We start from the raw sequence: 14,710 nt of genomic DNA, 5'->3' as shown, positions 1-14,710 counted from the left end.
ACAATATCTTATGCCTCTGGGCAACTTGACTTGATTTCTTTAAGTTATTTATTTCTTTAATATGATAGGGACAATATCATATGCGTCTTGGCAACTTGACTTGATTTCTTTAAGTTCTTTAGTTTTATAACATAATAGGGACAATATCATATATGTCTTGGCAACTTGACTTGATTTCTTTAATTTCTTTACTTCTATTAGATGTTAGGGTCAATATCATATGCGTCTTGGCAACTTGACTTGATTTCTTTAAGTTTTTTATTTCTATAATAAGTTAGGGACATTCTCATATGCGTCTTGGCAACTTGGCTTGATTTCTTAATTTCTTTCTTTCTATAATATGATAGGGACAATATCATATGCGTCACTAAATTGATTTCTTTTTTTTTTTTTCTAGGTTTACAGTATCCCTATTTACATCTGCCCAGAAGGGCAATCAATTAAATTTTGTGGTACGTTGGCGGTTATGTAGATTCCTTAGGCAATCTCATATTTGTTAGCTAGGGTTATCATAGGAATCCTTTAGGGAATCCGGAAAGGTAGGTCAATTGGGTGGTTTCTTCGGAGTCTTCTGCGCTGTAGGCTGTTGTCAAGGAGGTTGATTGCAAGTTGGTTCTGGTAGTTCTCCAGCTTCTCCAGGTGCCTCCTGCTAGCTTTTCACACTTTGCATTTTGAGGTCCCTTTTGATTGTTGTGTTCCTCACGTAGTAAGGGCAGTTGAGGATAAATCTTAGAATGCGGCATTCTGCTCTCTGTAGATTTTTTAATGTTTGTAGGGGAGGCAGCCGGCTTTATGATGACTTTGTAGAGCAGTAGCTAGGGTCTAGTGTGTAGCGTGCTTCGTCTGCCCAGAAGACAGGTCATGGAGCGGCATTTGGGCCGCATGAGTTTTACTTTTTCCCCTATGTGGCCCTTCCATGAGAGACGCTTGTCCAGGGTTAGTCCCAGGTACTTGGCCTTCGCATTGGACTGTATGTTGGTGTCGTTGATGTGGATCCGCATCCAAGACCCTGGAGACAACCCGGAACCCTCTTGAGGAACAGCTTCTTGAGGATTTTTGACAGGATGGCGAGTAGACTGATGGGCCTGTATGAGCCTAGCTCGGCTTCTGGCTTGCACGGCTTGTGAATGAGGATAACCTCAGCGCACTTCCACTGAGAAGGAAAGTGTCCCAGTCTTAAGCATTGGTTCATCAGAGCCTTCAGGAACTCTATGCAATTCGCTGGGAGTAGCTTGAGGGCAGCTGCGTCGATTTTGTCAAGGCCAGGAGATTTGGTGAGCTTCAAGCACGAGATCTCATCCAGAATCTCCTGACTACCTATCTCTGCGATAGGCAGGGCCATCGGGCAGGCTGCGTCATCGAACTGCTTCGTCTCTTCAACGTCTTCGTCATCACATAGGGTGAATGGCTGGAAACTGGTTTCCAGATGGTCGGCAAACGCATTCGCTTTCTCTTGGCTTGACCGGCACCATACACCTGCAGCTGTTTTAATTGTGGCACCCTCCGCACAGGCCTTTTCAGGTATTTGGTGGAGTTCCAGATGTTGTGCTCAGCATTGCCAGGCTCCAGTTCTACTAGGTACTGCTCGAGCGCCTTGCTTCTTGTGTCATGAAGCATCTGTTTGAGCTGCTTACAGGCTCTGTTGTAGGCCTGAGACTGAGCGACTGAGAGAGCCATGATAGTAGCTACACCCAATTTCTAGCTGGCATCGTTTATGGTTAGAACTAGGGCGGTATCTAATCGCCTTCGAACCTCTAACTTTCGTTCTTGATTAATGAAAACATCTTGGGCAAATGCTTTCGCGGTATCTAATCGCCTTCGAACCTCTAACTAACTAAAATGCTTTCGCTTAAGTTAGTCTTACGACGGTCCAAGAATTTCACCTCTCGCGTCGTAATACTAATGCCCCCAAACTGCTTCTATTAATCATTACCTCTTGATCTGAAAACCAATGAAAGCAGAACAGAGGTCTTATTTCACTCTAATTTGTTCAAAGTAATAGTACCGGCCCACAATAATACTCGTTTAAGATCACTAATGCAGGTTTTTAAATAGGAGGAACATATGAAAAAATACATGTATTTAATCACATAAAAGAACTCCACCGGTAATACGCTTACATACATAAAGGTACTAACCACAATTGTAAGTTGTACTACCCGTATGAAGCACAAGTTCAACTACGAACGTTTTAACCGCAAAAACTTTAATATACGCTATTGGAGCTGGAATTACCGCGGCTGCTGGCACCAGACTTGCCCTCCAATTGGTCCTTGTTAAAGGATTTAAAATGTACTCATTCCAATTACAGGGCCTCGGATATGAGTCCTGTTTTGTTATTTTTTGTCACTACCTCCCCGAGCTGGGAGTGGGTAATTTACGCGCCTGCTGCCTTCCTTGGATGTGGTAGCCGTTTCTCAGGCTCCCTCTCCGGAAACGAACCCTGATTCTCCGTTACCCGTTGCAACCATGGTAGTCCTAGATACTACTATCAAAAGTAGATAGGGCAGACATTTGAAAGATCTGTCGTCGGTACAAGACCATACGATCTGCATGTTATCTAGAGTTCAACCAATATAACGATCTTGCGATCGCTTGGTTTTAGCCTAATAAAAGCACATGTCCCATAAGGTTCATGTTTTAATTGCATGTATTAGCTCTAGAATTACCACAGTTACCCAAGTAACTGTTAACGATCTAAGGAACCATAGCTGATATAATGAGCCTTTTGCGGTTTCATGGCTTAATCTTTGAGACAAGCATATAACTACTGGCAGGATCAACCAGAATAATGTTTCTTTCTTCATATTCCATTCATATTTTTCGAATTGGAGTAAGCAATATAAATATTATAGATTTCCATTTTATATAATTCCATTAATTTTATCATTTTGAAAAAAAATACTTCAATATTTTGCTTTTGGGTAAAATTTTAAATCTCTTTTAATTCGATTACGGCCATTTTTATATAGCATTCGTAATCGTATATTCCCTTATTTTTGTATACTTGTTTCACCATTATTAACAAGTTCATATAATATAAATTTCTATAATTGTAAAATATCATTTTTTTTCCAACATACATAATTATTGTATCTACAAATGTAAAATTTTTGTTTAACCAATATAAATATTGAGTTAAATCATTTGCAATTTGATGATAAATTTAAAATTTATCTTTATCCATATAACTCTCTGGTAATACATAACGTAAAACCGAGCGCATATGATTACTATATTAAACATTTTGTAATTGTTCCAACATTTAATAAATATGAATATATATATTATACCGCGGTAACGATAGTAAAGAAATACCAATAAATTTGCCTGCCTCCAAAAATTAACGGTAATATATGGAAACGATTTGTTATTCTATTTATAATAGAGACTTGGCTGTAGTTTCAACGATATTATTTAAAGTCGTATATTCCTATTAACCGCGGAGCCAAGTCCCATGTTCATAAGAACTGAGAAACTTTGTACGGATAATAATATACTTTATTTATAAGTAACCAAATTTAAATCATCATGATCCGAAATATATATTTCGAATAATGCATGAGGTCGGCAACCACTGCCTCTACCTATAGTAGTTTTTGAACCCGCTGTCCTCAAGGCGGGTATTTTCAATTCTGTTTGCCACCCAACACGTCCTATTCTCTTATATATTAAGAGAATAATACATTAATTTTTCCTTTATTCATATATAATTGAATTATTTTTTCCATTATTCATATGATAAGTGCTCATTTTCATATGCTTTATATTTAATTTCCTTATATTATTGTCAAAATCATATGAATCATAAGTTTTGAACAATACGAGAGGTCGGCAACCACTGCCTACCTATAGTAGTTTTGTTCACTTATATCGGTTTTCTCTATAACACTAAGAGAATATAGGAGTATTTCTAAATGTTTTTTCCTATATACATACAATAAATATTCCTTTTCATATGTTTTATATTTAATTTCCTTATATCATTGTCAAAATCATATGAATCATAAGTTTTGAACAAAACGAGAGGTCAGCAACCACTGCCACAGTCACTTCCTAACTCTCGTCGAGTGCTGACGTGCCTACGAATAAAGTGTTTATTCTCTGAGTGATTTTCGCTGTGAAAAAGTAATCCTGGAATCTTTAAAAACGTACAGAAAGTTGGCCCAAGTCCTGAAATGCGTGTGATACACGAACGCAAGTTCATGCAACGTGTCCTTTGGCTGCAGATGGTACTTAACTTATTTGCAAAAGTGCACGTGTATAGCAAATCAGCTGACTGGTGTCACCAGTCGTCGCCTACTCAGCTGGTGGAACAGCTGTTCCAGTGGTGTGTGTACTGGCTAAATTGAATCCGATAACCACAACCAGTTTCGAAATAGGTGGCGCCTTTACCCCTATAGTAAAAAATTTCTCCGCCAGAGGGCGTTAATCAGTCCCATAAAGCGCCAGCAGGTGGCGCTCTTTGCTCCCCCCTTCTGTGCCTGACAATTACACACACACTCATACAGAAAAGGCAAAATCCTAAATACACGTGCTACTGCACGCAGTTACCATGGGCAAAAACGATATGGAAGTGGATAATATGGCTCTGCCCACTTCTAAGAAAAATAGTTGGCAAACGCTGGTGCCTAAGAAGAATGCAGGCAAGCGCAAGGAGCCACCTAACCTAGCTACGACTGTAAACCCCAAAGTACCCAAGGTACTAAAACACATAAAGAAGAAGACGTCGGCCACTGGCAGCTCCAGCTCCAGCTCCAGCTCCAGCCCCAGCGAATCTGACAATGAATACGAGGAACCAGGTGAGGTACGACAGTTCACCGTGCCCCAAAAGAAAAAGACAGCTAAGCTGGCCAAAGTCAATGAGGTCAGCGATGCTGAGGAGCTGCTGTCAAACACCAACCGATACGCTGCACTGCCTATCGAAGAGGACGTTGTTACCAAGGAACCAGCTATACCAGTGGAGGCCACAGTACCCAAGCCCCCTCCAATCATAATACCTGGGGTGCACAGCATCGCAGACATGTTAGCTGACCTTGGAGAAGTAACCGAGCCAGGTAGCTTCGCTTACAAGGCTACCAGAGGCGGTAGCGTTAGAATTATGCCGAAAGACAGCTCGACATATCGGAAAATTGTCAACCACATGGACAACCACAACATGGCCTTCAGGACTTTCCAGCTCAAGGAAAACCGAGCTTTTCGCGTGGTAATTAAGGGGCTACATTCAACAACGCCAGTTGACTTCATCACTGAAGAACTGAAGGGGCTCGGACACACTGTTCGAGACATCAAGAACGCCATCTCAAGAACCACAAAGAACCCTATGGCTATGTTCTTTGTAAACTTGGAGCCTTCAAGTAACAATAAAAAGGTGTTCGAGATCAACAGGCTCTGCCACGCTGTGGTCTCTACCAAGGAGCCCAGAAAATTCAATGACCTGGTGCAGTGCTACCGCTGCCAGGCTTTCGGGCATACCAAGAGGTACTGCAGATTGCAGTACACGTGCTTAAAGTAGGGCATGCATCTATCGAGTGCACTAAGGCCAAAGACGCTCCTGCTACAGGCGCACACTGCGTCATACCAAGGCTGTCGTGTATATATCGTGGCCAAGAAGAGGGCTTCCCCTAAGCCAAAAGCGAAGGCGATGACTCCACCGCCGAAAGAGGCCCATACACCACCAGCGACAATCAACAACGCCACATTCTCTGGCTCTAGCTACGCTGACGTCACCAGGGGAGGATACCCCCAGCAACAGCAACCCAAACACACCTTCAACCAACAAGGTCTCATTGACCGGGAGGCAGCGTTGGAGAAGAGAATAATGAAGCGCATGGAGAACATGATGGCCTCAATGTTCTCCCAGTTTAAAGACATGGTGATGGCCATGTTCTCCTGCCAGAGAACCATGCCATGAATACACAAATAGTAATCTGGAATGCTAACGGCTTGGCGCGGAACAAGCCAGAAGTGGAGCTCTACCTGAAAACCAACCAGATAGATGTGATGCTGGTCAGCGAGACCCACTTTACAACGAGGTCTCACTTCAAAATCCCTGGCTACGAGGTGGTCAACGCCTTGCACCCGGCGGACAGGATCAGAGGTGGAGCCACAGTAATCGTACGAAGAGGATTACTGTACGAGGAGATGGAGCCGGTGCAGCTGGAATGGATGCAATGCGCCAGGATTCAGCTGCTGACACATTCGGGCAAAATCTGTATCGCGGCAGCATACTTGCCCCCGCGTTATACAATTAGCCATCCCGAGTTGTCACTGCAGCTGAAAAACTTGGGTCCCAAATTTCTTATTGGCGGAGACTTTAATGCCAAGCACACTTGGTGGGGCTCCAGGATTGTCAACCCCAAGGGCAGCACTCTGCTTAGGTGCGTCAGAGAGTTGGGCTGCAATCTGCACACAACGGGTGAGCCGACATACTGGCCCAGTGACCCTAACAAAATACCGGACCTCCTTGATCTAGGCATCAGTAGAGTCATCGACCCGGCGAAAGTATCTACAGTTGGGTGCTACGAGCTGTGGTCTGACCACAGCATGGTCAGGATACTACTTAGGACCTCCTTCCTAAGTACCCCCAGAGGCACCAAACTGATCAGGCGAAATACCGACATAACTGTGTTTAAAAGCTGGCTTGAAGAAAACGTTGACCCACATCCGGCTATCAGCACTGGAGGAGACATAGACGAAGCCGTTGCTAGCCTTACTGGCAAAATCCAGCAGGCGGCAAGGTTGGCCACACCCACACCTCCTACCAACAGTGGGAGACTCCAAGTGGCCCGCAGGGACAACCATCTATGGTCGACTGAACTGGCGTCGATGGTATCGGAGAAAAGGAGGCTGAGGAGAGTCTGGCAGACTAGCAGAACACCGTCTGACAAGAGGGCCTACAACAGAGCCTGCAAGCAGCTCAAACAGATGCTTCATGACTCGAGAAGCAAGGCGCTCGAGGAGTACCTAGTAGAACTGGAGCCTGGCAATGCTGAGCACAACATCTGGAACGCCACCAAATACCTGAAGAGGCCTGCGCGGAGGGTGCCACCTGTCAAAACAGCTGCAGGTGTATGGTGCCGGTCAAGCCAAGAGAAAGCGGATGCGTTTGCTGACCATCTGGAAACCAGTTTTCAGCCATTCGCCCTATGTGATGACGAAGACGTTGAAGAGACGAAGCAGTTCGTTGACGCAGCCTGCCCGATGGACCTGCCTATCGCAGAGATAGGTAGTCAGGAGATTCTGGATGAGATCTCGTGCTTGAAGCTCACCAAATCTCCTGGCCACGACCAAATCGACGCAGCTGCCCTCAAGCTACTCCCAGCGAACTGCATAGAGTTCCTGAAGGCTCTGATGAACCAATGCTTAAGACTGGGACACTTTCCTTCTCAGTGGAAGTTCGCTGAGGTTATCCTCATACACAAGCGGGGCAAGCCAGAAGCCGAGCTAGGCTCATACAGGCCGATCAGTCTACTCACCATCCTGTCAAAAATCCTGGAGAAGCTGTTCCTCAAGAGGTTGCTGACCATTCTGGAGGAAAAGAGGATCATCCCTGACCACCAGTTCGGTTTTAGGCAAGGACATGGCGCCATTCAGCAGTGCCACCGGGTCGTCTCCAGGGTCTTGGATGCCTTCGAAAACAAGAAATATTGCGCAGCAGTCTTTCTCGATGTGAGGCAGGCTTTCGACAGGGTGTGGCACCTCGGCCTGCTATTTCAGCTGAAGCAACAGTTACCGACCCCATACTACATTTTCCTCAAGGCATACGTCGAAGAGAGGAGGTTTTACGTGAGGAGCAGTAACTCCAAATCACCCCAACACGTGGTGAGAGCCGGAGTACCTCAGGGCAGCGTACTCGGTCCTGTGCTGTACAACATATTCACAACAACCATACAACAATGTACAACAATATTGACATGCACCTACGCGGACGACACAGCGCTCCTGTGCTCTGACGCAACTCCTACCCTGGCAGCGCAAGGGCTGCAACACGAACTGGACACGATTCAGTCATGGCTGAAAAGGTGGAACATCACCATAAACGCTGACAAATCCACCTACGTCACGTTTACACTCAGACCAGGCAACTGTCCACCCGTCCACATCAACGGCACCAACATACCGTCCAATGCGAGGGCCAAGTACCTGGGACTAACCCTGGACAAGCGTCTCACATGGAAGGACCACATAGGGGATAAAGTAAAACTCATGTGGCACAAATGCCGCTCCATGACATGGCTCCTGGGCAGACGAAGCACGCTACCCACTAGATACAAACTACTGCTCTACAAAGCCATCATAAAGCCGGCTTGGACATACGGCATCGAGCTGTGGGGCACTGCCTCCCATACAAATATCAAAAGACTACAGAGAGCAGAATGCCGCATTCTAAGATTTATCCTCAACTGTCCTTACTACGTGAGGAACACGACAATCAAAAGGGACCTCAAAATGCAAAGTGTCGCCGAGGAATCCAGGAAAGCCAGCAGGAGGCACCTGGAGAAGCTGGAGAACCACCAGAACCAACTTGCTGTCAACCTCCTGAACAACAGCCTACAGCGCAGAAGACTCCGAAGAAACCATCCACTTGACCTACCTTTCCGGGTTCCCTAAAGGAATCCTCTGATGACCCTAGCTAACAAATATAAGATTGCCTAGGGAATCTACATAACCGCCAACGTACCACAAAATTTAATTGATTGCCCTTCTGGGCAGATGTAAATAGGGATACTGTAAACCTAGAAAAAAAAAAAAATCAATTTAGTGACGCATATGATAGTGTCCCTATCATATTATAGAAATAAAGAAATTAAGAAATCAATCCAACATACATAATTATTGTATCTACAAATGTACAATTTTTGTTTAACCAATATAAATATTGAGTTAAATCATTTGCAATTTGATGATAAATTTAAAATTTATCTTTATCCATATAACTCTCTGGTAATACATAACGTAAAACCTAGCGCATATGATTTCTATATTAAACATTTTGTAATTGTTCCAACATTTAATAAATATGAATATATATATTATGGAGTAATATCTCCCATAGTTACAAAACTCAAAATATTCATGCAGTTTTTGCATAAAGACAAGCTCGATTGGGATGAAAGCTTGCCTTTAAATCTTCATACATCATGGTTGGAGCATAAATCGCAATTCTCAACTGCCAGATATCTCAAATTTCCTCGTTTCGTCTTGCTTCCTTCTGCGTCTTTGGAAATACATGGATTCTGCGATGCCAGCATATCCGCTTATGGTGCCTGTATATATGTTCGCTCAGAAAGTCAAGGATCTATTACTTCGCATTTACTTTGTGCTGAATCAAGAGTTTCTCCTTTAAAAACACTCACAATCCCCAAATTGGAATTGGCGGCAGCACACCTACTTTCTGACCTCATATACAACATCTCTAAAATCGTTCCATCTTCTTGCAGCTTTTATTGTTGGTCGGATTCAACTATAGCTCTCTCCTGGATTCGTGAAGCCCCATCCAATTTCAACATATTTGTTTCTAACAGGGTGGCTCAAATACAAGATAATACCAAAAACATGACATGGAGACATGTGCCAACGCAGATGAACCCAGCCGACATATTATCTCGTGGATGTTCGCCTCTTGAGCTAGTCACATTGAGCCAATGGTGTGAAGGGCCTGCCTTTCTACGCTCAGAGTCAAACAATTGGCCTGCAATCGTGCCACCTATAGCAGAGCTTCCCGAACGTCGTCGTCAAGTTTTAGTTGCAGCTCATCAACTTGATATATCGTTTAGCTGCAAATATCAAAACTCATTTGGCAAACTGCAGCGAGTCTTCGCTTACATTCATCGCTTTTTGGAACTTCGATTCAAAGATCGCCCTCGCTGAAAGGGTGAACTTACGGTTCAAGACATTCGAAGTGGCACTTATTTACTTATCAAAGGCATACAATTGATTAATTTTGCTGACGAGTTTAAGGCTTTGCACTCGAAAAAGGAACTCTCATCCAAAAGCGATCTACTTTCCTTGCATCCATTTATCGACGAGACTGGATTAATACGAGTTGGCGGTCGACTGCAAAATTCACTTTTGGACTTCAACGCGCGACATCCCATACTGCTTCCAAAACGACATGCCGTGACTTCATCAATGATTTTGTTCTACCATCAGAAGTTCCTACACGCTGGACCACAAAGTCTTCTTGCTACGATTCGGCAAATATTTGGCCAATCGGTGGCCAATTGTCAGCAAGTGCGTACGATGTTTTCGTCTGAAGCCAAAGTTGTGCGAGCATATTATGGCTCCATTGTCAGCCGATCGTGTGCAGCCAAATCGCCCATTTCTCATCACAGGAGTCGATTTTTGTGGCCCATTTTATTGCAAATCTGAAGTGAGAAACAGGCCTGCATCCAAATGCTACATCTCAATTTTTGTTTGCTTCACCACTAAGGCAACACATTTGGAAGTGGTTGAAGACCTCTCTACGTCATCATTCATCGCTGCTCTTAAACGATTCGTTAGTATCAGAGGAAAACCAAATACAATTTGGTCCGACAACGCAACAAACTTTGTTGGTGCAAAGAATGAGCTCAAGGAACTTCGTCAACTCTTCCTCAGTGATTCGCAAACCAAGGATTTCAACAACGCCCTTTCCTCAATCGGTGTAAAATGGCATTTTATCCCACCTCGATCTCCTCACTTTGGTGGATTATGGGAGGCGGCTGTAAAATCGGCCAAATTTCATTTTTATCGAGTTGTTGGAAAAACGATCCTGACCTTTCATGAACTGCGCACTCTTGTTTGTGAAATCTCTGCTTTGCTAAACTCACGACCTCTCTGTCCAATTACAGAAAATCCTAGCGACTTAGATGTTTTGACTCCTGGTCACTTTTTGATTGGGTCAACCTTTGCTACCTTCGATGAGCCTGACGTCACGCATTTGGACCTTAATCGTCTTGGTCGATGGCAACGCGTCTGCCAAATTCAGCAAAACTTTTGGCGAAAGTGGAGCTCCAATTACCTCTCTCTTCTTCAAGAGCGTGGCAAGTGGTGCAAGGCCGTTCGAAATCTGGAGCCAAACAACATTGTCGTCATCAAAGAAGACAACCTTCCTCCACTTCAATGGCGATTGGGAAGAATTGAAGAAACCATTCCTGGCGAAGATAGAAGCGTGCGTGTTGCCATAATACGCACTTCTACTGGACTAATCAAGAGAGCCGTCAACAAGATTGCTGTTCTGCCCGTCGATACCACTTCGGTTGAAAGGATGCCTCTTCCAACGGGGGGAGCATGTCGGGAGCAGAACTAGCGATCTATTTAATTTCTCTAAAACATTTATAAATAATCTTTCTTGCCCACTGTAATCGGTCACTTCTTGCACATATTAGCTTTCAATTATCTCACTATTTTATTATCGCTTTCTTCTTTAACGAGCTTTTGCGCATGCTCAGCTTCTTACGCTTTTGCTTTGGACTCTTCAAGTCAGTCGTAAGTCGTTCTTCGTTTGTTCTAATCTGTCTCTCGCGACACTTACATTCTAAGCGCACTTAACTAATGCTGTATGTATAATAAACAAAATCGTTAATAAATTATATAAGAATTATAAAATATCGTTTGTACTAATTTGATATTAATTATTAAAAAGGGCTGTCAAACCAGTCAGTCCTCGTAACACATGTATTAGCTCTAGAATTACCACAGTTACCCAAGTAACTGTTAACGATCTAAGGAACCATAACTGATATAATGAGCCTTTTGCGGTTTCATGGCTTAATCTTTGAGACAAGCATATAACTACTGGCAGGATCAACCAGAATAATGTTTCTTTCTTCATATTCAATTCATATTTTTCGAATTGGAGTAAGCAATATAAATATTATAGATTTCCATTTTATATAATTCCATTAATTTTATCATTTTGAAAAAAAATACTTCAATATTTTGCTTTTGGGTAAAATTTTAAATCTCTTTTAATTCGATTACGGCCATTTTTATATAGCATTCGTAATCGTATATTCCCTTATTTTTTTATACTTGTTTCACCATTATTAACAAGTTCATATAATATAAATTTCTATAATTGTAAAATATCATTTTTTTTCCAACATACATAATTATTGTATCTACAAATGTACAATTTTTGTTTAACCAATATAAATATTGAGTTAAATCATTTGCAATTTGATGATAAATTTAAAATTTATCTTTATCCATATAACTCTCTGGTAATACATAACGTAAAACCGAGCGCATATGATTTCTATATTAAACATTTTGTAATTGTTCCAACATTTAATAAATATGAATATATATATTATACCGCGGTAACGATATAATTTTCCAACCAATAAATTTGCCTGCCTCCAAAAATGAACGTTAATATATGTAAACGATTTGTTATTCTATTTATAATAGAAACTTGACTGTTGTTTCAACGATATTATCTAAAGTCGTTATTCCTATTAACCGCGGAGCCAAGTCCCATGTTCATAAGAACTGAGAAACTTTGTACGGATAATATACTTTATTTGTAAGTAACGAAATTTAAATCATCATGATCCGAAATATATATTTCGAATAATGCATGAGGTCCGCAACCACTGCCTCTACCTATAGTAGTTTTTGAACCCGCTGTCCTCAAAGCGGGTATTTTCAATTCTGTTTGCCACCCAACACGTCCTATTCTCTTATATATTAAGAGAATAATACATTAATTTTTCCTTTATTCATATATAATTGAATTATTTTTTCCATTATTCATATGATAAGTGCTTATTTTCATATGCTTTATATTTAATTTCCTTATATTATTGTCAAAATCATATGAATCATAAGTTTTGAACAATACGAGAGGTCGGCAACCACTGCCTACCTATAGTAGTTTTTGAACCCTCTGCCGATCAGAGCGTCGTTTACACTACTATTACCTCTCACTTATATCGGTTTTCTCTATAACACTAAGAGAATATAGGAGTATTTCTAAATTTTTTTCATATATACATACAATAAATATTCCTTTTCATATGTTTTATATTTAATTTCCTTATATTATTGTCAAAATCATATGAATCATAAGTTTTGAACAAAACGAAAGGTCGGCAACCACTGCCTACCTATAGTAGTTTTTGAACCCTCTGTCGATCAGAGCGTCGTTTACACTACTATTTCCTTTCACTTACATGGGTTTTTCTCTATAATACTAAGTGAATATAGGAGTATTTCTAAATTTTTTCCTTTATACATAAAATATATATTCCTTTTCAGATGTTTTTTATTTAATTTCCTTATATTATTCAAAAAATATATCAATATAATATATCAAAAATATTTCATATATTTTTCTTTATATTTAATTATATATATTTATTTGATAGGGACAATATCATATGCGTCTTGGCAACTTGACTTGATTTCTTTAAGTTCTTTCTTTCTATAATATGATAGGGACAATATCATATGCGTCTTGGCAACTTGACTTGATTTCTTTAAGTTATTTATTTCTATAATATGATAGGGACAATATCATATGATTTCTTTAAGTTGTTTATTTCTATAATATGATAGGGACAATATCATATGCGTCTTTGCAACTTGACTTGATGTCTTGAAGTTCTTTAGTTCTATACTATGATAGGGACAATATCTTATGCCTCTGGGCAACTTGAGTTGATTTCTTTAAGTTCTTTATTTCTTTAATATGATAGGGACAATATCAAATGCGTCTTGGCTACTTGACTTGATTTCTTTAAGTTCTTTACTTCTATTAGATGTTAGGTTCAATATCATATGCGTCTTGGCAACTTGGCTTGATTTCTTAATTTCTTTCTTTCTATAATATGAAAGGGACAATATCATATGCGTCACTAAATTGATTTTTTTTTTTTTTTCACACTTTGCATTTTGAGGTCCCTTTTGATTGTTGTGTTCCTCACGTAGTAAGGGCAGTTGAGGATAAATCTTAGAATGCGGCATTCTGCTCTCTGTAGATTTTTTAATGTTTGTAGGGGAGGCAGTGCCCCACAGCCTAAGGCCGTATGTCCAAGCCGGCCTTATGATGACTTTGTAGAGCAGTAGCTAGGGTCTAGTGTGTAGCGTGCTTCGTCTGCCCAGGAGACAGGTCATGGAGCGGCATTTGTGCCTCATGAGTTTTACTTTTTCCCCTATGTGGCCCTTTCATGAGAGACGCTTGTCCAGGGTTAGTCCCAGGTACTTGGCCTTCGCATTGGACTGTATGTTGGTGTCGTTGATGTGGATCCGCATCCAAGACCCTGGAGACAACCCGGAACCCTCTTGAGGAACAGCTTCTTGAGGATTTTTGACAGGATGGCGAGTAGACTGATGGGCCTGTATGAGCCTAGCTCGGCTTGTGGCTTGCACGGCTTGTGAATGAGGATAACCTCAGCGCACTTCCACTGAGAAGGAAAGTGTCCCAGTCTTAAGCATTGGTTCATCAGAGCCTTCAGGAACTCTATGCAATTCGCTGGGAGTAGCTTGAGGGCAGCTGCGTCGATTTTGTCAAGGCCAGGAGATTTGGTGAGCTTCAAGCACGAAATCTCATCCAGAATCTCCTGACTACATATCTCTGCGATAGGCAGGGCCATCGGGCAGGCTGCGTCATCGAACTGCTTCGTCTCTTCAACGTCTTCGTCATCACATAGGGTGAATGGCTGGAAACTGGTTTCCAGATGGTCGGCAAACGCATTCGCTTTCTCTTGGCTTGACCGGC

The sequence above is a fragment of the Drosophila erecta genome, unplaced genomic scaffold (genome assembly GCF_003286155.1).
Source record: "Drosophila erecta strain 14021-0224.00,06,07 unplaced genomic scaffold, DereRS2 tig00000329-arrow-arrow-pilon, whole genome shotgun sequence".
Taxonomy (NCBI): domain Eukaryota; kingdom Metazoa; phylum Arthropoda; class Insecta; order Diptera; family Drosophilidae; genus Drosophila; species Drosophila erecta.
Note: the sequence above shows the minus strand (reverse complement) of the source record.